The 22,403-nt window shown below is 35.8% G+C and overlaps 1 protein-coding gene across 7 annotated transcripts in view; it reads right to left on the reverse strand.

The window, feature by feature from the left end:
• Positions 1 to 22,403, reverse strand: part of LOC106091895 (broad-complex core protein isoforms 1/2/3/4/5) — an 889,290-nt gene that overhangs the window by 511,309 nt on the left and 355,578 nt on the right. For 2 of the 7 annotated variants that reach the window (XM_059368073.1, XM_059368072.1), the window contains exon 1: positions 16,752 to 17,615. The exons of 4 other annotated variants lie outside the window; for them this stretch is intronic. The gene's annotated coding sequence lies outside the window, so the exon portion shown is untranslated. Of the gene's footprint in view, positions 1 to 16,751; positions 17,617 to 22,403 lie in introns of those variants that run through there. One more of the 7 variants, XM_059368067.1, reaches the window with a different exon arrangement.

The following is a 22,403-nucleotide window of genomic DNA, read 5'->3' on the forward strand; positions in this document are numbered from 1 at the left end:
TTAAATTTTCTTTTATGCATTGATTGAATTATTGCTTGTTTTAAATATTTCACTTCTTATAATATTTTCTATGTATTAATGAAGGACCTAAGAATTTTTTCTGTTGCATATGTCAGACCAAAGGAACAAAACTCCGCCATCTGTGAAAATTTCAAGAAAATCTATTCAGCCGTTTTTGAGTCCTGTAGCCATATTACATTCAGAAATTAAAGCTCCCATATATTCAAGATACAATTATATCTAAGGCCAAATATAATTATATCCAAGGCCAGATATAGTTTTATATAGCATATCTCTTTGGAGACATTTATGTATAGCAGATATAATTATATCTAGCTCCATATCAAACTATACCTACTACCAGGTACAGTTATTTATAGCATCAGATATAATTATATATAAATTAATATGGTAGATTCATTTGGTCTAATTAGATCCCACTATAGCTTATCGGAAAGATATTTTTGGGTTTGACCATATCAATTGTTTTTAACTCCGGACTGTTTTTAACTTATTTGCCAAATAAAAAAAATGCCAATTAAAATTGTTAATTCAATATCAGCTGACAGAGTTTGCTGATATCAGCAGACTACTTTTTCTGGGTGTGGTTAATCTTACGCCTAAATCGCCATTTTTCTTTTGCCAAATAAAAAAGTTGCTAATTAAAATTGTTAATTCAATATCAACTGACAGTGTTTGCTGAAATCAGCAGACTATTTTTTTTGGGCGTGGTTAATCCATGCACGTGTGTATGTGTAATGCTACCACAACATAATTTGTGTAAGCATTACAACAACAGCATCACATCAATTGTGTGCAATCCAACAACAACGATTTGTCCAATGCTTTAAATTCTATCCGCACCATTGGATGTTGTTGTTTGTGAATGGAAAACTCTTATTTTATAACAACAGCAGAATGTAGTTTCGCAGACCCCGCGTGATATGTGGAATGTCATGCTATTATATATGTTTGTCTGTCATTGTCAATCATGGGTTTTTTCATTATTTTTGGCTTTTTTGCTGCGATCAATCTGCCATATTTATGTATTTTCATTTCTTTTTTCTCCTTCCAAAAATCCCATCATAAATTAAGCGGCAGTTATGTTCAGCAAACAAAAATTTTTTTAACAGTCAGCCCGCTCTTCTGAAAATTCAAACATTTAGCTGTAACAGCAGAACTGCTGCTATAATAGCAACACAATTAACTAGTAATAGTTAGCTGACAGTGTTTGCTATATCAGCATGCATTTTTCTATGATTGTACTCTTGTAGCACCTACATGATGACAACAGTCGTAACACAGCCTTAGTCAATTTAAAAAACGTGGAGAATTTCGTTTTACTGGGTAACAAATGCGATCTCCACCTTGATTCCAAAAGAAAACGACAGACTGACAAAAGGTGCAGAAAGGATAAGTGCAGAGGCGCACACGGCTTAACCAAATCAGGAAGAATTTCGGAACAACAACAACATGTCCAATCGCCATAATATTTTGTATTTCGATTGATTGGAAACAAAAGAAAACATGTAAAAGCGCGTTAAGTTCGGCCGGGCCGAATCGTATGTATTCTCCACTATACATAGATCACATTTAGCATGTTATTTTAATGAATTTTCATCTACAGATACAGATGGACCGTTCTTGTCAAGACTATTGGAAGCTTTACGTCCAAATTTCAATATTAGTCAAAATATTCTGCTAAATCGGATAAGAATTGCGCCCTCTAAGTGAAGTCAAGATCCAAGATCGGTCTATATGGCAGCTATATTAGATTATGTACCGATTCGAAACAATCTTGGCACAATTTTTGAGCCATCCTATGGTGGGGGTATAAAAAATGGAGGGTATGTGTTTGAAAACAATATATATTTTGTGGGACACTAACATTTGGCCAGTCCTTCATGCAAATTTTCATCTAATTTAGACGATTTCTCCTTGAAGGGTGTTTCATTTGTAGCCTGTGTACGTATTTTATTTGAAAATTTGTCACGAACATCCCATTATTGATAAAGGACCTCACTTTTATATCCGAGCCCGAACTGTGTGGCGCCGAAAGCGAGATAGAGACCACTTGGTTGACAAGTTGACGAGATGACGGATCATCGCGCCCGGATTCGAACACAGGCGTACCGCATCATAGTCGGATATACTACGAATTTTAAAGGCATTCTTGAGGTGATGCGGTGAGAAGACTCTACTTATTGACTGGAATCGTTCACTTTTGCCATCAGTATTGGCCACTTGCCATCATATAATTTAAATTTTAAAATATTTTGCAACAATGAGGAGGTTAATGTGCTTGCCTTGATGTTCCTATCGGTATGTTTTAAATTTTTAAAACAGGTTTTCGAAAAACATCATATTTTATTCAATATGTCACAGAATTGTCAATCTAACAGTGCATCTATTTAGAAAAGCATATCAGTATGTTACAGACTTTTAGCAATAATTATACCCACATTAAAATGTAAGAATTTTTCATCACAATTACATTGGAGAAGCAGATAAAAAGGTCAGATAAGCATGTTAACCACTTAATATCATTTGATATCACGTTCATCTGTCGATTCTGGAAGTAAGCCCTAAGAGAACACACAACGTCTTGGTAAGCATTTCATGGCACAGGGTATCAATTTAGGCACCCTTGAACTTTTTGATGGAACACATGGCGATGCGGATGCCAATTACATGAGGTCTTAATACAGCGCTCATTGTCTTCGCATACAGGTTTCCATTTGTCACGATTTTTATTTTATGAATGCCATGAGACACAACAATCAGCAATGTTGTTCAAAGTGTTGGTGAAGAAGGGGTATCGCATTTACTCCATTGTTTCATTGTTCATTAGGATCTGTCGCTGTGGATGCTTCGGCTGATGCGACGCCATTGTTGTGTCACCAGCAGTAGTTGAAATTCAAGAGAAACCATTTGAAATTTTAATCATCCCACATAGGGGGTGGTTCTTTGAAAATCGTCAAATCGGAATTAAATAAATGTCGACAAAAACAAATCAAATCCATTTGGTTGACGCAAGATATTTGGCATTTCTACAATAACAATCGAGTCTTTACATTTAAGTAAATCTTTACAGGCAATAAAAATATACGGCATAAAATTCCCACTCCTAAAATACCTTTACGCTCAAACAAAATAACGACAAAAGATCCCTTCGTTGGATCATTTACTCAGGTGAATTTATGGCTTGCGGTCATTACATGTTCCCGCGCTATCTAAACGAGTATCTTTGGCATTGGTGCCAAATTTCGGGCATACATATTTGTTAGAAAATTGTGCTATGTTTGACGCCAATAGATTCCTATAATGTTTTAACAGTTTGTGGCTAAAATTATTCATGGGAATTGGCTCAACATTTTCGGGGGTATCATTCGATGTGAAATCCCTTGAAAATCTTGTGCGAAGGCAAATAAGTTAATCAATCTTGCTCTGATACAAACAAAAGTGGCGAGTTAAGATGCGTTTGAAAGTGGGTCATAATTAATGAAAATAAATTCAAATATAGGGCAAACATATGAAATAACTTACAAAAAGAATATGGAAAAAAAACTTTAATTATTTTTTCAAAAAAAAAAAAAAAACAATGCACACATTAAACTACAGCTTAAACTCTCTGCTATAGTGTGTCCAAGTGTCTAGACCAATGAATTGAAAATGCTACTTCTATGATAATGGCACATCCTTCCTAAACATAGTACACATTGATATGTTTAAAACATGACCTTTACCTGCGCCAATACTGAAGCTGTGACGGAGAGTACGGTTCGACATCAGAAGTACTTCCTTATTCAGTTCAGTCACGTCCGCATATCCTTTCTGTACCGTTTGTCCGATTGTCGTTGCTATCGTCACGAAATTTTCGACATATCATATCACAAAAAGGCAAACAATAATTCAGCAGACAATTGCAAGAAAACACATTTAAATATGCGAGCATATAACAGCATACTCAGCCTATACTACAAAATCACTGTTCAATCCGTAACCGATACCATTGGCGAATATCAAATAAAAAACACATTTTCCCATCCATTGATGCGCTTCATCAAAGTTGGAGTTATATAAGCGGGGTGGGTGGCAACATTCAACTAGCGTACATTCCTAAAAAGCAAGTGTTGCCCGTCAAAGGTGCAAAAACGATTGCAAACGGAGCGAACATCTCTCGGAGGTGGATGGCAACATTCGAAACGATGATAAATGAATGAGATACTAAATCAAAGCAACGTAAATGTTTAATGCAGCGTATCACATCTGATTTAGTTAGAAAATTGAAGAAATAAAGAAAATCTAAAACCGTGATGCACAAATGCACGAAAAGCAAACCCAGGAAAAAACCTTACAAAACACAAATAAAATAAATTTGCATTTCAGCGTACAATACAAGTGAGTAGAGTTCTACAGCTATTATACGTTGATGCGTCCATCGCAAGACAAGCTAAGCTGGCACATATTTATGAACTTCATATGTATGTGCTACAAGTGTAGTAGAAAGGTAACAAGTCAGGAATCAACAGCCTAGCTACACTTCAATTTTGTATTTGTCGCCTCTGTTTTAGAGACTCAAAGATTCTTAAGATGAACACCCAGCAAACATAGTGAAAAAGGTCCTTTGGCAACGTGTCTCAGTTTGAAATATCATTATCTGAACCAATTAGAAGAGATTAAGGCTCTTAATGGAAGAACCAAGGCAAGCTATTAAAATAAAATAAAGACCCTTTCAATAATAATGAAAATATCATATATTTCGCTCAACAGCCTGCCTGCTAAGTTCACTGGGCCTAGTTCACAACATATGCACACGCTGGGTCGGCGGCTATGATGTCAGCAGCGGCAGCAGCGTTTCGGCCACAATATTATTATTATTGCACTGCAAACTCGACACACTGCAACCCACACCTAGTCTGTAGATCATCTACATGCGAGCGCATATGATGATCAAGTAAAACTTTGAATATAATCAGCAGCGTTGAGTAGTAGATCATTTTACTTGTATTCCCATTCATGGGACATGGAGCTTTGTTTTACAACGAGTACCTGCTCTTGCTGTTTTTGTTTCTATCCTCATCGTGTCAATTGTTTGATGTTTGTTTTTCGTAGATGGCTGTTTGTTGTTATTTTTTGCTTTTACATCTTACAAAGTCATTATCATCAGCCCATTTTAGGTGCGGGGAAGGGCACACGTTTTGTAAAAATAATTCCCACGGTTGAAGATCATGAAAAAAGGTATCACAAGCTAACGCGTTACAGCAGACATCGTATTTGGGAAGGTGTTGTCGTCGTCTACAATAATGATGCAGATTTTGTGCATAATTTCTTTGGGGATTTGTTTTCCATTTGTTGGTACGCACCCATTTACAATGCCAATGACACCCTACTTGGCTGGGAGGCCACTGTGGCGTATAGGCTGGCTGGCACGTCCCGCAATATATATAGGAGGCCCCTTTTCACTGAGCTAATGTATAGAGGTCAAAGTCGCGCAGATTTTATGACGATGACGGTCTGGTTTCGAACTCTGGCGAGAACATAAGAAAAGCTACATTAAAATTTATCGCAAGGTGTGCGGCAAGCAGCAGTATGGACGGAAGTGGTAATGTGGCCACATTTTTATGAAACCCATAGCAGTGCTTCGATTTTGATGAAATTTGACATTCAGACAATCTATAGTGGCGAGAGTAACAAAATCTGAATATCTGCTAGATGGATTTTAGATAAAAAAAGTGTTTATGTACCACTAAATCACATACTTATTGCAAAAATAGAATTTTGTATTAACCCATTAACGTCTGACTCTCGATTCCCTTGTCCGATTTTGATTAAATTTCATATATTCATTATTCAAAGAGTTGTTATTACCGTAGAAAATTTTTTAACAAGTTTTTTTTTGAAATAAATTCAAAAAAATCTTTTTATTTCGTATGCCACTGTGCTTTTATAACAAAAATCATTTTCTTAATATTTCATGTCCATTTAGCGAAGAAATGTGGCATAAAATCGCACCTTTGGCATAAAATCGCACCTTCTGTGAAAAGTAGCCTACTACTTTCGCCTATCGCCATATATCCATTTCTTTTTGATATAGAAAGTATCAAATGCAACAAGACTCTGAAAAGGTTTCCAGAAATCCTGCTCCTAAGAAATTAAAGAAAATTTCTTGTTTGATTTTTTCGAAATAAAAATTGACGACTTTCGACAAGCCCAATTTCTGAAGTTTATTAGGATCCCAAGTAAACAATGGTTGATATGGTCAGATCCATTTTATTTGGCATCAGATATAATTGGATCTAATTGTATTAAATAAGATCTAATTGGATACAATTGGGTGTCGAATTTGTCCCAGACCTAAATAGTTCCAACTATATATAATTATATCCAATTGGATCTTAAATTTGCATAAAAAATTCTGTTTTTTTTGTTTATTTTACACCTAATTGTTGTTGTATTATTATTTTTTATTATTTTTACCATTTTTCCATGTAAGTGTGCTTCTCTTACTTTTTGCCGCCAGTGAGGTTTGAACGTGGGCCCTCTAGTTTCTTAGTCAGCTGCGCTACCAAGTCAGCCAACCACTTGTTTATAATGTGCGTGGAAAAAGGTACACAAGTACAATTGGTATATTTTTAGAATAAATAGTGTCGTCTTTTGCTCTCGTCAATAGTCCTTATTTTTTTTACCTACTCTTGGAAAGTTGTTATGAATTTGAGTTTAATCGTACTCTTTGTATTTGGGTTGCACTCACAACCCAACATATCGTTCATGTGTAGAGTACTGACCCCTTAAAAGGAGCATTTTTTATCCGATTGCGATGAAATTTCGAACAGTAATGTGGTCCAGATCGGACCATAATTGGATATAGCTGTTATATAGACTGATCTCCCGCAATAGAGTATTGAGCCCATAAAATGAGCATTTTGCGTTCGATTTTGATGAAATTTGAAACAGTGAGCTTACATCTGCTGTTCCTATTGAATCGCGTAATTTTCAATCAAAGAGCGTCAAGCAAAGAGCGTCTCTAAAACAATTTTTGGACGATAGGCAAATGTAAGTAAAAATATTTTTAATATTTTACATTCTGTATTCATATAACATTTAGAAAATAAAACTCCCAAATATCATATATTTGGGAGTTTTATCACATTTTAATGAAAACTATCATATTAATCAAAATTTAAAAAATAACAAAATATGTTACGTTTTTAGAATTGGGAACTTTGTTAGTAAAATGCCTAATACTTGACGATTACTTATGTGAATGTATTATTAGCTATATAAGTAAAAATAAAATATAAGCATTTCTACATTAAAACACTGAAAGAACAAAATTCATTAAATTGTAGCGCAAGAAATACGTACATATAGCCCAAGATATGATTATGTCTAAGGCCCGATATAGTTATATATAGCATATCTCTTTGGATATATTGGGTTGCCCAAAAAGTAATTGCGGATTTTTCATATAGTCGGCGTTGACAAATTTTTTCACAGCTTGTGACTCTGTAATTGCATTCTTTCTTCTGTCAGTTATCAGCTGTTACTTTTAGCTTGCTTTAGAAAAAAAGTGTAAAAAATTATATTTGATTAAAGTTCATTTAAAGTTTTATTAAAAATGCATTTACTTTCTTTTAAAAAAACCCCAATTACTTTTTTTTTATATATAGCAGATAAAAGTGTATCTGGCCCCATATCCAATTTTATCTAGTATCAGATATATATATATATATATATATATATATATATATATAAATACATAAAATATACATATATAAATGGATATTGCATATCCATTTGGATGTAATTAGTTTCAACAATATCTTATTAGAGACATATTTTGATCTGACCATATACATTTTTGTACTCGGGATACCTCTCTTCTAACTCGACTATAAGAAGCAGGTTCCATGAATTTATGTGCTAGTGCCGCAGTAGTCTATAATGAAAAGACACTAAAGAAAAAGCGGGAAATTCTAATTGATATCAATAATGAATGTTGAATTTACCTCTGTTCGTCTGTCTGATCTCCCATTTTGATTTCTTTTGGCCTCTTTCATTTACTGATTTGCTAGCTTCGAAATGTTTCAACCACAGGATAGTCTGTAACATCTAGAAATATTGGTCAAAGGCACCATACGTATGTATGTATATTCTTGATCGTCATGACTTAGCATCTCGGAAGCATTCTTATCTTCGGACGAACCACAGGATAGTCTGTAACATCTAGAAATATTGGTCAAAGGCACCATACGTATGTATGTATATTTTGATCGTCATGACTTAGCATCTCGGAAGCATTCTTATCTTCGGACGAATTATGCTAGCCACTCAAAATTTTGCAACCGATACTTTTTATTATAGTAGGTCGTTTGGAATTGTTAATGGGCCAGTTCGGACCATGTTAAGATATAGCTCCCATATAAATCGATCTCCCGATTATTTTTCTTGAGTCTCATCCAATATGGCTGGAATTTTGCACAATGACTACTTCCTGATATAGCTACTATATAAACCGAAATCTTGATTTGACCTTTTGGGCGACTACAGGAACTATTTCTTATCTAAATTTACGTCGATTACTACTAGGTCAATGTCCAAAGTGGCATGGGGCGAAATAATATCACACCCCTTTTCAACCTAACCCAATCTTTATAAAATAAAAATGTAAGAGCAATTCATGTCCATGAACATTCCACGAAGTAACAGCGGGGAATCCTCTGTTTATAAAGAGATCGCGTTCAAAGATCTTTAAAAATGAGATCCATGGTGCAGCGATCAGTTCCCCAATTTCTTCCCAATGAAGTCACAATATCCATTTATAGGGTATTTTGCTAGTTGTTACCACTCAAGCTTTTATTGTTTTAATCGTTCGCTCTCCCTCTCATCCTATTTCCATTTGATTTGATTTGTGCTAAACTATGCAAATCGACATAAACCTTAAAAGTTGCTGCCCAATTTGTTAACACTTCCAAGCATTTTTCATGCCGGTTGGAAAATGCTAACCATGGCCAGGTTAGAGTTGCGACTATTGAAATAGAGGGAACTTTTGATTCCTGCCGCCGCTTGTTATAAGACCAAATACACAAGTCAGTACAAATCCTTTCTCAAATGTTGCCAATTATTTTAAGATTCAGGCGAGAGGTTGTTTAACATAGCACAACCCCGTTACAATATAGTCACTCTCACATTGAGGGAACGCAACGCAAAGCCGCAGCCGCAACATTTGAAGATGGTGTGGCAAGTGTCTTTGTTAGGCTTTCGACTGATTGTGACACCGCTAGCTAACCTTGTTGGATGTGGTCGATTTTTTTCTATCTGGACAGTTTTTTGCCATGGGAACATTAAAATTTACGGTCTAAGAGTTCAGGAAATCAGCGCATAAAAGGGGCGTGTGAAGATTCAAAGTTATAACTGTGGAAGGGAGTGTTGCATATGACTTTTTACAAAACAAAAATTGTTTACAATAAGGTCAAAAAGGATTAGAAAACGTACTCTTCTTGGGCGGCGTGTTTGATCAAAAATTGTCTGATGTATGAAGATTGTACGGTGTATTAATAAAGCCATAAATTAAAATAGTGCCGAAGATATCCGAGATACAAGTATAAGTAGGCAAGAGTCGGGCGGTGCCGACTACGTAATACCGTCCACCTACACCATGAGTGTTAAATGGGCTTTAAAATTATACGGAAGCTATATCTAAATCCGAACCGATTTTATAGACTTCGGCAGCGGTTTTCAGATCGGCAACTGAGCAAATTCGAAATTGAAGTGGTTGCGACATAAGAAGAAACAAGTAAAAGCACGTTAAGTTGGATCTGGGTGAATCCGCCATGGATCGCTTTTGACAAGTTGTTTGAATCATACGAGCTGTATGATGACGATTGCATAGTTACACGCATCAAAATACAATGGTTGCGTTGGCTAGGTCATGTTGTCAGAATGGATGAAAAAACTCCAGCAAAGAGGTCTTTTGAAGGCAAACACGGTGGTAAACGCAAACCGGGAAAACCAAAAAGCCAGATGGCTTTTGGTGGTGGGAGACACCTCGAAACTTGATGTCAGAGAGTTTAGAATGAGCGCAGAAGATTGAGGTGCTTGGAACGCTATTCTACGTTCGGCTAGTGAACAAATATTCTGTCATAGCCAATTCAAGTAAGTAATTATTAGTTAATATCAAATAAACAAATAATTAAATAAAATATTATGCGAAAGTCAAAAAGTCAGAAAAGAAGTTTACTTGACGAAAATTTCCTCTATGTGAAACGAATTATTATTTTGCGTGTATGTAGCATGCATCTTGTAAGATGTGATCAGACCGAAACAAATTCAATGAATCTCTCATTTCCACCATGCCTCGAATACAAAAGTTCATTATTCGATTCGCACTATCTTTTTATTGCTTGATCCCAAGGGGTCTGAGCATTTTTTTCCTCTATGCCTGATTAAGATTGACCCCCTTCGTTTCTAATTATTTACATATCAAAAATATTATTGTTATTGGTATTAGAATTTGTGTGACTGTTTACAAAAAATGCTCGTAAGGCGATTTGCGCAAATATTGAACTCGACAACACCTATCGTTTCTAATCAAATTCGCACTTATTTACCTTCTGCACCTCACCGCCCGCTTGGCTCTCTCACTACTGGCTGCGTTATCAGTTCACTACACATTTTACACACCAGCAGAAGCAGCACTTGCATAACGGAGACAGAAGAAGACAGACAGGCAGACAACAACGATGACGGCGACGAACAATGGCGGGCAATCCAAACATTTTGTTGAAGTTCATTATCAGAGCATTGTTAAATATGGTCTCTTCTGTATATAACAGGCGGGAGCTTTCAATTGGCGATAGTAACGCAGCAAAATGCCTCATTGAATAACTCACAAAACGCGCCGTAAAACGTCTGCGGCGATATTGCCGGCTTCAGCCTGTTATCAGTGGTGGAAAGCCATCACCCAATAAACTAAAGTCGCAAGAAACGCATGTGCATTTGCTGCGGCTTTCGTGTGTAAACGTCGCCGCCACAATTGCATTGCTCTTGTCTAGTTTTAATATCACCTAAATTAGATAAGAACTTTTTAACTTTTCACTTGAACTTTATGAGAACAGATACGAAGGCAGAGTGATGTAACTGATGTGTGAGTAAGGTAAACCGTGCCGTGGTAAGAGAGCAGGTAAGAAATCTAAACGAGAGAACTGTAGCACAATTTAGAGAAAAAAAAGAAAAACACAATTTCATGTGCCAAATATGAAGATTATCGAATAAAGTTTTCGATATGTATTTGAAAAGCATTCCAACCATTCGGCTTTTGAATTCCTTTGCAAATTCGTGTCATACACTCAGAGAAAAAACAAGTAAAAGCGTGCTAAGTTCGGCCGGGCCGAATCTTATATACCCTCCACCATGGATCGCATTTGTCGAGTTCTTTTCCCGGCATCTCTTCTTAGGCAAAAAAGGATATAAGAAAAGATTTGCTCTGCTATTAGAGCGGTATCAAGATATGGTCCGGTTCGGACCACAATTAAATTATATGTTGGAGACCTGTGTAAAATGTCAGCCAATTCGAATAAGAACTGCGCACATAGAGAGAACGATTTATATGGGAGCTGTATCGGGCTATAGACCGATTCAGACCATAATATACACGTTTTTAGATGGTCATGAGAGGATCCGTCGTACAAATTTTAATAATAATTGTGCCCTCTAGAGGCTCAAGAAGTCAAGACCCAAGATCGGTTTATATGGCAGCTATATCAGGTTATAGACCGATTTGAACCATACGTGGCACAGTTGTTGGGTATCATAACAAAATACTTCGTGCAAAATTCCATTCCAATCGGATAAGAATTGCGCACTCTAGAGGCTCAAGAATTCAAGACCCGAGATCGGTTTATATGGCAGCTATATCAGGTTATAAACCGATTTGAACCATACTTGGCACAGTTGTTGTATTTCATAACAAAACACGTCGTGCAAAATTTCATTTCAATCGGATAAGAATTGCGCACTCTAGAGGCTCAAGAAGTCAAGACCCAAGATCGGTTTATATGGCAGCTATATCAGGTTATGGACCGATTTAAACCATACTTGGCACAGTTGTTGGATGTCGTAACAAAAAACGTCGTGCAAAATTTCATTCCAATCGGATAAGATTTGGAATTTCATTCCAAATCGGATAGAGGCTCAAGAAGTCAAGACCCAAGATCGGTTTATATGGCAGCTATATCAAAACATGGACCGATATAGCCCATTTGCAATACCAACCGACCTACACTAATAAGAAGTACTTGTGCAAAATTTCAAGCGGCTAGCTTTACTCCTTCGGAAGTTAGCGTGCTTTCGACAGACAGACGGACGGACGGACAGACGGACGGACATGGCTAGATCGACATAAAATGTCGCGACGATCAAGAATATATATACTTTATGGGGTCTCAGACGAATATTTCGAGTAGTTACAAACAGAATGACGAAATTAGTATACCCCCCTTCTTATGGTGGAGGGTATAAAAATGCTTCTATAATTTTTACTACAACAGCAAATATTTTCAGCAGTCTGCAGATGGTAAAAAGATCAAAGACGCCAAAAAAGTTTGTAAATTTATAAATTTCATATTACATCTTTTTTCTAATTTGTCTTATTGTCTATCCTTTAATAATTTTTAAACGATTTTAAATGACAGCTGCCAAAATAACTCAAAAACCATACTTATGCTTTTAAACAGAAAATATACGCCTTGAATTGGCGAAAAGTTCAATGAGTACATGGCAAATGGATCAATCATCGTTTGGAAATTAAAAAATTTGGAATGGTTTCGTTCAAAAGTAAAATAGTTGTGATTAAAATTCAAGAGCACGCTTATTTGTCTGGGTGCATGTTTACCAGTGTACTAAAATTATATGTTGTTCCGTTTTGTGATCTCGGCACGTCTGCCACATTGTCTACACAAATTTTACAAAAATGAATTGCCTGTCGGCAGACCGCATTATATATTTGTCTAAAATTAACATAAGTGCCTGCGGCCACATGATCATATATAAATGCAAAATGTTAATTGTAGTATAAACAACTTTTGCATTATTATTTTAGTCAGCATTAGCGATGGGCAAAATATGTCCCTACATTACATATGGCCATTATGTACATGTGAAACTGTCTGAGTTAACGGCTTAACATGGTCTTTGAAGAGAGTGAGGGAGAGAGAGAGGGCAAAAACATGGCATGAAATTGATGCAAGAGCAGAGACGGGAAGCTCATGGAGTTTTATCGGAAGATCAATCTACGCAGAACCTATTTGGTCTGTATTTGGTAAGTTCATCGAGATTGTTTTAAACGGAATCGTGTAACAATTACAAAAAGTTCCAGATGTTTAATCGAAAGATGGGGTATACTGTAGGGTTTGAACTATATTCAAAACGACAGTCAACCTATTAATGCATACAGCTCCCTAGCAACATTTATTAAAAAAATACAAACTCGTATATATAAAAGCGGAAACTCAAATTTTGGACAATAAGTCCTTTACGAAGGGCGACATTCAGGGAGTGCGCCTAATACAGGTCAATCTATTGTAATTTGCACTAGCTTATTGATAGAATTTGTTTCTCTCAGAATTTGTTTCCCCCATAACAATATTATTCCCGTTAACATTGTATCTTAAATTCATGTACGTACAATGTATCTTAAGTTCATGTACAACCTCAAAGTTTATATTTATTTTTGTATATGCTTATGAAGTACTAGTTTTAAAATCATGAATTCGTAGTCTAAAAACACATGAATTGTATAACGGTTGAAAAGGCACTGAAATTAACGTAACGAAATGTAAATGTCATGAAAATGTACTAAAAAAGATACAGATGCCGATACTCGAAGGCTTCTAGCTAAACTCAGCTACTTCGTCAGCGGCAGCATTCGAGTCAGCAATAAATTGGTAAAATCAGCCTAACTCCTTGTTTTACTTTCCCCCCTTTTTATACCCCACACCACTACTGTGGTACAGGGTATTATAACTTAGTGCATTTGTTTGTAACACCCAGAAGTAAGAGAGATAGACCCATCGATAAGTATATCGATCGACTCAGAATCACTTTCTGACTTGATTTAGCCATGTCCGTCTGTCCATGTTAATTTGTGTACAAACTACACGTCGCAATTTTCATCCGATCGTCTTCAAATTTGGTACAGACATGTTTTTCGGGCTAGAGATGAAGCCTATTGAAATTGGAAAAAATCGGTTAAAATTTAGATAATGTTCCCATATATATGTTCGTCCGATGTGCAGTAATACTGCAATAAAATTGTCATTTGTTACCCGATTCTCGTGAAATTTGGTACGAAGGATTTTGTCTAAACACTCAACATTACTGGTGAATTTCATAGAAATCGGTTCAGATTTGGATATATGTCTCATATATGTATATCACGCGATTTTCACTCTTAGAGCCACTGCAAGCGCATTTATTGACCAATCTTCCCAAAACTTTGTCGAATGCTTTCCTCGACTATTCCTTTTAAATATCCATAAAGTTTTCACGAAATCGGTTCAGATTTAGATATAGCTCCCATATACATGTTCGTCCAATTTGCAGTAATAATGGAATAAAATTGTTATTTGTTAACCGATTCTCTCGAAATTTGGAAGGAAAAATTTTCTTATGACTCGACATTACTAGTGAATATATATATTTATATATATATATATATATATATATATATATATATATATATATATATATATATATATATATATATATATATATATATATATATATATATATATATATATATATATATATATATATATATATATATATATATATATATATATATATATATATATATATATATATATATATATATATATATATATATATATATATATATATATATATATATATATATATATATATATATATCGCCCGATTTTCACTTCTATGTTCACTGCAGTCGCATTTATAAACCAATCAACCCCAAAATTTTGTACAGCGCTTTCCCCGAAGACTACCACAATATCTGAGAAGGTTGCTCGAAATCGGATTAGATATAGCTCCCATGTATATGTTCGTCCCATTTCCAGTAATACTGCAAGAAAATGGTCATTTGTTAACCGAATCCCTTGAAATTTGGGGCGAAGGATTTTCTCTTAACTCTCGCCATTACTGGTGAATTTCAAAGAAATCGGTTCAGATTTAGATATAGCTGCCATATATGTTTATCGCCCGATTTTCACTTCTACAACCACTGCAAGCGCATTTACTGACCAATCTTGCCAAAATATCTGAGAAATTTGCTCCAAATCGGTTCAGATTGAGATATAGCTCTCATATTTATGTTCGTCCGATTTTGGTAAATATTACAACAAAGTGCTCATTTATTAACCGTAGTTATTACAGTTTGAACATAATTGCTCTAAATTTGATAGGGATTTTTTAATAACCCATCTGAAAACATTCGCCAAGGTTCATCAAAATTGGTTCAGAATTGGATATAGCTCCCACATTGTACTTATAGGGTAGGTTTGAGGTATTATACAGTCGGCACCACCCGACTTTTGTCCTTCCTTACTGGTTTTTATTCCGCTCTACGGGTAACCTCTTTCATCTTGGCATATTGGTGAGAGCTGTGATCCCACAATACAGTCCACAACACATTCCATAGAAGTGGTACTGAGTTCTTTCGTACAACATTTCTGCCAATTAGGCCGTAGAAGATGGGTTTACATATGAGGTTTATCAGGTTACAGACCGATTTGGACGATACTTATCACGGATGTTGGAAATCATAATAGAACTCTACGTGAAAACTTTCAGCCAAATTGTCCACCAACTGCGACTTCCAGGGGCTCAAGATCTCAAAGCAGGGGATCAGTTTTTGTGCGAGCTATATCAGGTTATTGACCAACTTGGATCGTACTTGGTACGGTTGATGGAAGTCGTTACAGAACACAACGTGCAGAAGTCAAAATCGGGGGTTCGGTTCCAAATCTGAACCCTATTTGCATTCCGCAACGACCTAAATCAATACGAAGTATATGTGCAACGTTTCAAGGAGATATCTTTATCGGTTCGACCGCTATCGTGATTTCTACAGACGGACGGACATGGCTAGATCGACTTAGAATGTCAAGACGATCAAAAATGTATATACTTTATGGGGTCGCAAATCAATATTTTGATGTGTTACAAACGGAGTGACTAGATAAGTATACCTATGGTGGTGGGTATAAAAACGTCTAATAAAAAAAGAAGAGAAAAATCACTTTTTAAAATTTCAGTGAAAACAAAAAAAAAAATCAATCGGGCGATTGGCTTGCATTGCAGAATTTTGGAAATTTGGAACAGCTTCGACAATATTCGGCTTAGATTTGATGATTTTTAGAATTCCAGCTAGTTCGGACTAAATATGCCGTTTCTGAAGGCAATACGGTAAATCGATCAAAAGGCAGCTACATCCAAATATGAACCTACTACCACCACGACAATATTAGTCTCGTGAGATGTGGATTCTTTTCCAAATCAAAGTTTTCGAAAACTTGAAAAAGATGCCTTGATTTTATGCATAAACAAAGAAAGGCATCTTAATTGTACCATTTTAATGAAATTCTGTATTTCGTTTTTGGACCGATACAGCAAAAAATAAATCAGAATTGGACTTTCAGGGTATATTTTCTTGATTTGTCTTCTAAATAAATAAATGACTGGGATTTACAAATTTCCTATATTATTTGGTAACTTACCCTTGTTTGCCTAAGCAAATCTGGCAACTCCCTGGGAATACACTTAAAAAATTCACACGTTTTACACAAACTGAAGAGGAAATTAATGCATAGACGGCAACAGACGGCCTTCTTCTCACTTTCAATTTCACTTCTGGCTTTTCAAATTTCGTTTTTGGTCAACTTTTTCTCATACAGGACCCACAGATTAACTGATACTTTAGGAAGAAACTGAAATTGTAGTGACTTCCATTTGAGTGATTGATTTTCGAGGGTACAACTCTCGCACTAGTGCTAGTGCATTGACAAATGGAAGAATTGTCACAAATGACAACAGCAAACTAAACACTCTTTCATTTATTGGAGAGGAAACAATCTCATTATTGGAGAAGCAATAATTCCGTACACTGTGCGAAGGAGGATTCTTTATGGGCACTGTTATGATGATTTATTTTTTATTTTACTTTTACATTTATTTACGAGCTCCATAACACTGAAGGAGAACATAATAATATTTGATCCGCTTCCGTTAGCCGTCGGCAAAATGTGGGGATGAATTTTCTAGCGATCAAAAGGCAGCATTTGTCAGGTGTATCACTTCACTTTCCCTTTCGGGGTCAGGATGAGAACATTCACTAGTTTTGTGTGGGTTTGCTTATTTTTGCCCAAAATCGAAAATTACAATTTAAATTTATTTTATGTTTAAACACGCACACACTCATTCACACACATACACACACGAAGAAAATGCGTTTTTTTCTGTTTTGTTCTCTTCTTGTTCGGTTGTCAGTGGGATTCCGTGTGAATTTCTTCCGTTTCGAACAGTCGTGTCGCAGCACCTTCTAAACAACGAACGTTTCAAAATGGAGACTGACTTAACGGTTGCATAGAAAACTACTAACTAAGGCCCCATACATTCTAAAGTAAGAGTAGGCGAATGCGAACTGCGATTGCAAAAATCGAGAAAAACAGAAACAACACAACGCCGGCGACCACATTAACGCAACGGGGCAACAGCAACCATTAGCAGCGTAAGCGCATTTACGTATTCCCGCGTCGCCAACAATCACCCATGTACAAAGAGAGCAAATGAGTCTGCTGGCGTTCGCGTGAGCCACAAATGCCGCTGCAGCTGCACATTGGCATAAAATACGATCGCATCGATCACATTCAATTTAGTTTTGTTTAGTTAGTCAAGCGAACGTCAAACATTTGCAAAACATAAATACAGCCCGAGTCGACCGATGATCGACTGACAACAATTAGCAAATCGCCAAGAAATACAACAACAACAAACTTGAATTAAAAGAAATAGAGAATTGTCTGAAGAATAGTCAAACGGCAAAACAATAACAATGGCAAAACAAATGACAGTCAGAGGCACAGCTGATTAACGTAGTTGCAATTGTTGCCAGCGATGCTGCAATCACAATTTAAGACCCCTAGAGGAGTATATGAGAATTTTAGTAACAGAGTTTGGGGAGCAAAAATAAAAATTTATGATTTTTGTTAGTGACCACTGTTGTTCTATAATCTCTTACGTGATTTTTGCGGGTTGTTAGGGTCAATGTGTTTCAAAATGCAAATAAAAAAAGTTTATTTCATCCTTTTCTCGACGTTTCGTCGATTTTTTTCCGACTTTTACAAGAGTTTATTTAGTGAAATCTATTAACAAGAGGCGCATTTTAAATATTTTGTTCTGATTTCTTACTTTTATGGTTTTTACTTACATATGTTTACATTTGCATTATTCTCTGAATTTATTTAAAAACTGGACTCACGACACATTTATAATAAATAAAAAAATAATAAATAAAATGTAAAATATTGCAGCGAAAAATTTAAAACTAATATCACAGAACTATGTTTACACTCTAAACTATTGCAACGGAATACTGTAGCTTTGTATTATCTTTGTCCTCTTTCGAAGTCGATGAACACGAACATATTGACTCTAACAACCCGCAAAAATCACGTAAAAAATGTATGAATTTTCAAAACCCCAGACCACCAATTAAGCATCAATATCAGTTTTTCAAGGACATAGCTTTATGAGAGCGCCATAATACGCATAAGATTTGATCCTTCTAAGATCTTAAATCATATTTGTTTATACGCAAACTAAACAAGCATCTAAACATAGAGTGATTGAACCCATTTATATTCCCATCTCACTAACAACAATTGGAAGAAATTGTGCAAGATCTCCAGGCGATAACCTTACTCGTTTGCGGATTAGTTTAATTTCAACAGGCTAATAGATTGACTGGTCCATATCAGCTTCAAATGTCATAGCGACCAAGTTCATACCCTTATATGCTCTGAATGGCTATAAAACCAATGTATCAACGTGTTACAAACGGAGTGAAAAATAAATATGCTCTTTCCTATGAATGTAAACAAAGAAAATGTTGCCGGACACTGAAAAAATTAAAAACAAGTAAAGGCGTGCTAAGTTCAACCGGACCGAATCTTATATACCCTCCACCACGGATTGCATTTGTCGAGTTCTAGATAACAAAACACGTCATGCAAAATTTTATCCAAACTGGATAGGTATTGCGCCCTCTAGAGGCTCAAGAAGTCAAGACCCCAGATCGGTTTATATGACAGCTATATCAGGTTATTTACCGATTTGAACCATACGTAGCACAGTTGTTGGAAATCATAACAAAACACCTCATGCAAAATTTCAGCCAAATCGGATAAGAATTGCGCTCTCTAGTGGCTAAAGAAATCAAGATCCAAGATCGGCTTAATTGGCAGCGATATCAAAACATGGACCGATTTGGCTTTACTCTATCGAAAGTTAGCGTGCTTTCGACAGACAGACGAACGGACATGGCTAGATCAACTTGAATGTCATGAGGATCAAGAATATATTTACTTTATGGGGTCCTAGACGAATATTTCGAGGAGTTACGAACAGAATGACGAAATTAGTATACCCCCATGCTATCGTAGAGGGTATAAAAAAATATGCCCACCAACACATTTGATTTTACTACTGCAAGCATTTCCTTCTCTCATTAATTGACCCTCCTTACAAAATGAAAAGTCAATTGTTGTATTTAAAACAAACATTTTCACTTTTTTATCAATGCCTTGTTGGCGGCGTTGTACAAAATTTGCATATTTTAATCTCCGTAAACCACTCACCTCTCCCTTTGACCAGATATGTTCTCTGCTCTCTAGTTCACAATCATAAAAACTGTCACCGCATGCACCACTCACATTCTAATAAAAGGTGTGGGATCTTTAGAGGGGCAATACGACGTCAAATGCAGCAGAGCTTCGTTTGCGATGTTACGTCGCCAACTTCCTGAACAACTGAGTGAATGAGCGAGTACGAGAGCGCGAGACGGAGAGAGAGAAAGAGAGGCGACCAACAACTGATCGAACGCATATTGTAGTGTGTTATGTTGTTGCTTTTACGTTTGCCTTTGCGAATGCGGCGTGTGTGCCCTTGAAAAGTGTACCCCATATTCGTATATACTAACACCGACTACCGACCGAGTGCATAGATGTGGCTGTGAATGCATTTTGCAGTTTAGTTCCGCTTTTACAGTGCTCCCCCTTTATTGCTAAGTTCAATGCCTCCCTTTCCCTGGCCTACCACTGTTTCCCCTTGAACTAGAATAGAAGACTGAATGTTTGTGTCGAGCGCGTGTGTTTAAATTTTTTATTGGCAACATCCTTAAAAGTTTTTTTTTCTTTGATTACGAGGCTGTTTTGGGATTTCTTAGGAGGTTTGTGTGAAATGAAAAGTAAAAATGGTCTCATTTTTATTTTTATCAATAAAACTAGGTGTTGCGAAGAATAATTGTTTCTAGAGCAAAATTGAATAAAAAGGGCTGGGGAATATGCTAAATATTTGTATGTTAAAATTCAAATGTGTAAAAATTGTACTTAATGCTCCTGTGTCTCGTTATGATGCCAAAAGCTATACTAACCTCCTTCTTACTTCCTTTCAGTATTAGCCTCGTCCTCTCACGATCCGTATCACACCATAGGATTTTCGCCGTCCTACCGACTTTTTCGCAGTTCCACAATCAGAGGCAGCAATAAATTTTAGATACAAATGCAACTCAAAATAATACCCTGTACCAAGGTGGTGGTATATGGTTTAAACATGTCACAGAATAAAATTATCTGAATCTTGTATCATATCACGGCATTAAATCAAAAGCATTAAATGGATGAGAAAAATGAACATAAATCTTTTTGAATCAATTTACTCTAGCGACTTTTTGGTTGCAAAAAAACACACGAAAGCAAAAAAGTTTTTTAAAACAACAGTTTGTGTCTTCTGAGAAAGGGGAAAACTGTTTTACCAAACATGAAGCTGTTAGTTCAGGAACCAATTTGCTAATATATTGAACACATATAACTGCCGAACCGGGAAACAATTTGTGCTGCGACAGCAAAGAAATTCTAATGCATAAAGAGTGTACATTGAAACTCATATTATAGAAAATATTATATAAATATAGAGGTATAGTTTTGTTTTATTCAGAAGAAAACTTGTTATAAGAATTGCATGAAATTTGGGATATAGTATTTTACTTTTCTTTGTAAAGTAACTTTTTTTTGATTTAATTTGATTTTAATATTTATTTCATATTTTTTTTTTATTTTTTAGTTCTATTTTATTCTATATCATTTTGATTTATTTGAATGTATTTTATTTTGTTTTATTTTATTTGATTTTTATTTTATTTTATATATATTTTATTTTATTATACCTTTCACCATAGGATGGAGGTATACTTATTTCGTCATTCTGTTTGTGAGTCATCGAAATATTGCTCTGAGACCCAACAAATGTATATATATATTCTTGAATATCTTGACATTCTAAGTCCATTTAGCCACTTTCGTCCCTCTGTTTGTCCGACCATCTGTTGAAAGCTAGGCACATAAAATTTTGCACGAATACTTCTTATAAGTGTAGGTCAGTTGGGATTTTAAATCGACCAAAAAGGTTCATGTTTTAATATAGCTGAGCTGACTTCTTGAGTCTCTAGAGGGTTCAATTATTATCCGATTTGGATTAAATTTTGTGCAATGATTTTTACTATGGTCTTTAACATCCGAACCAGGTACGTCCCGACTCTTTTCATAGCTCCTATAGCAAAGCAATTCTTTTCCATTATGCTTTGTTTACCTATAAACAGATATCGGGCAAAGAACTTGGGAAATGCGATCCATGATGGACGGCATGTAAAATTTGGCCTCGCCGAACTTAGAACGCATTTATTGTTTTATTTATTTTGTTCAATTCTATTTTAATTAATTTTATGCTGACAAATCAACTACAGATTGCCTAGACTGGGAAACAGAAGAAGTCCGATATTTCCACTTCTAAGAATTGCGTTTTAAAATCGAACTTTATCTCGTTTTTATAAATTTGGTCGCGGACCTCCACCATAAAGTAATAGAGATGGGCCTATAAACAATTGCTCTGCGCTACTGTGGTACTACGAGTATACCATATAATAAGATGCTTCACACTGCGGCACACCGTTCGAATTCACCAATAAAAATGAGGTCCCTTATTATTGAGCCCAAACTTGAATAGAAAAGCTCTCATTGATATGTAAGAAGTTTGCCCCTGTTCCTTAATAGAATGTTCACGGGTAAAATTGCATTTTTACTCAATTGTATTACAGG

This window comes from Stomoxys calcitrans, chromosome 4, assembly GCF_963082655.1.
Source record: "Stomoxys calcitrans chromosome 4, idStoCalc2.1, whole genome shotgun sequence".
In the NCBI taxonomy this organism is placed as follows: Eukaryota; Metazoa; Arthropoda; class Insecta; order Diptera; family Muscidae; genus Stomoxys; species Stomoxys calcitrans.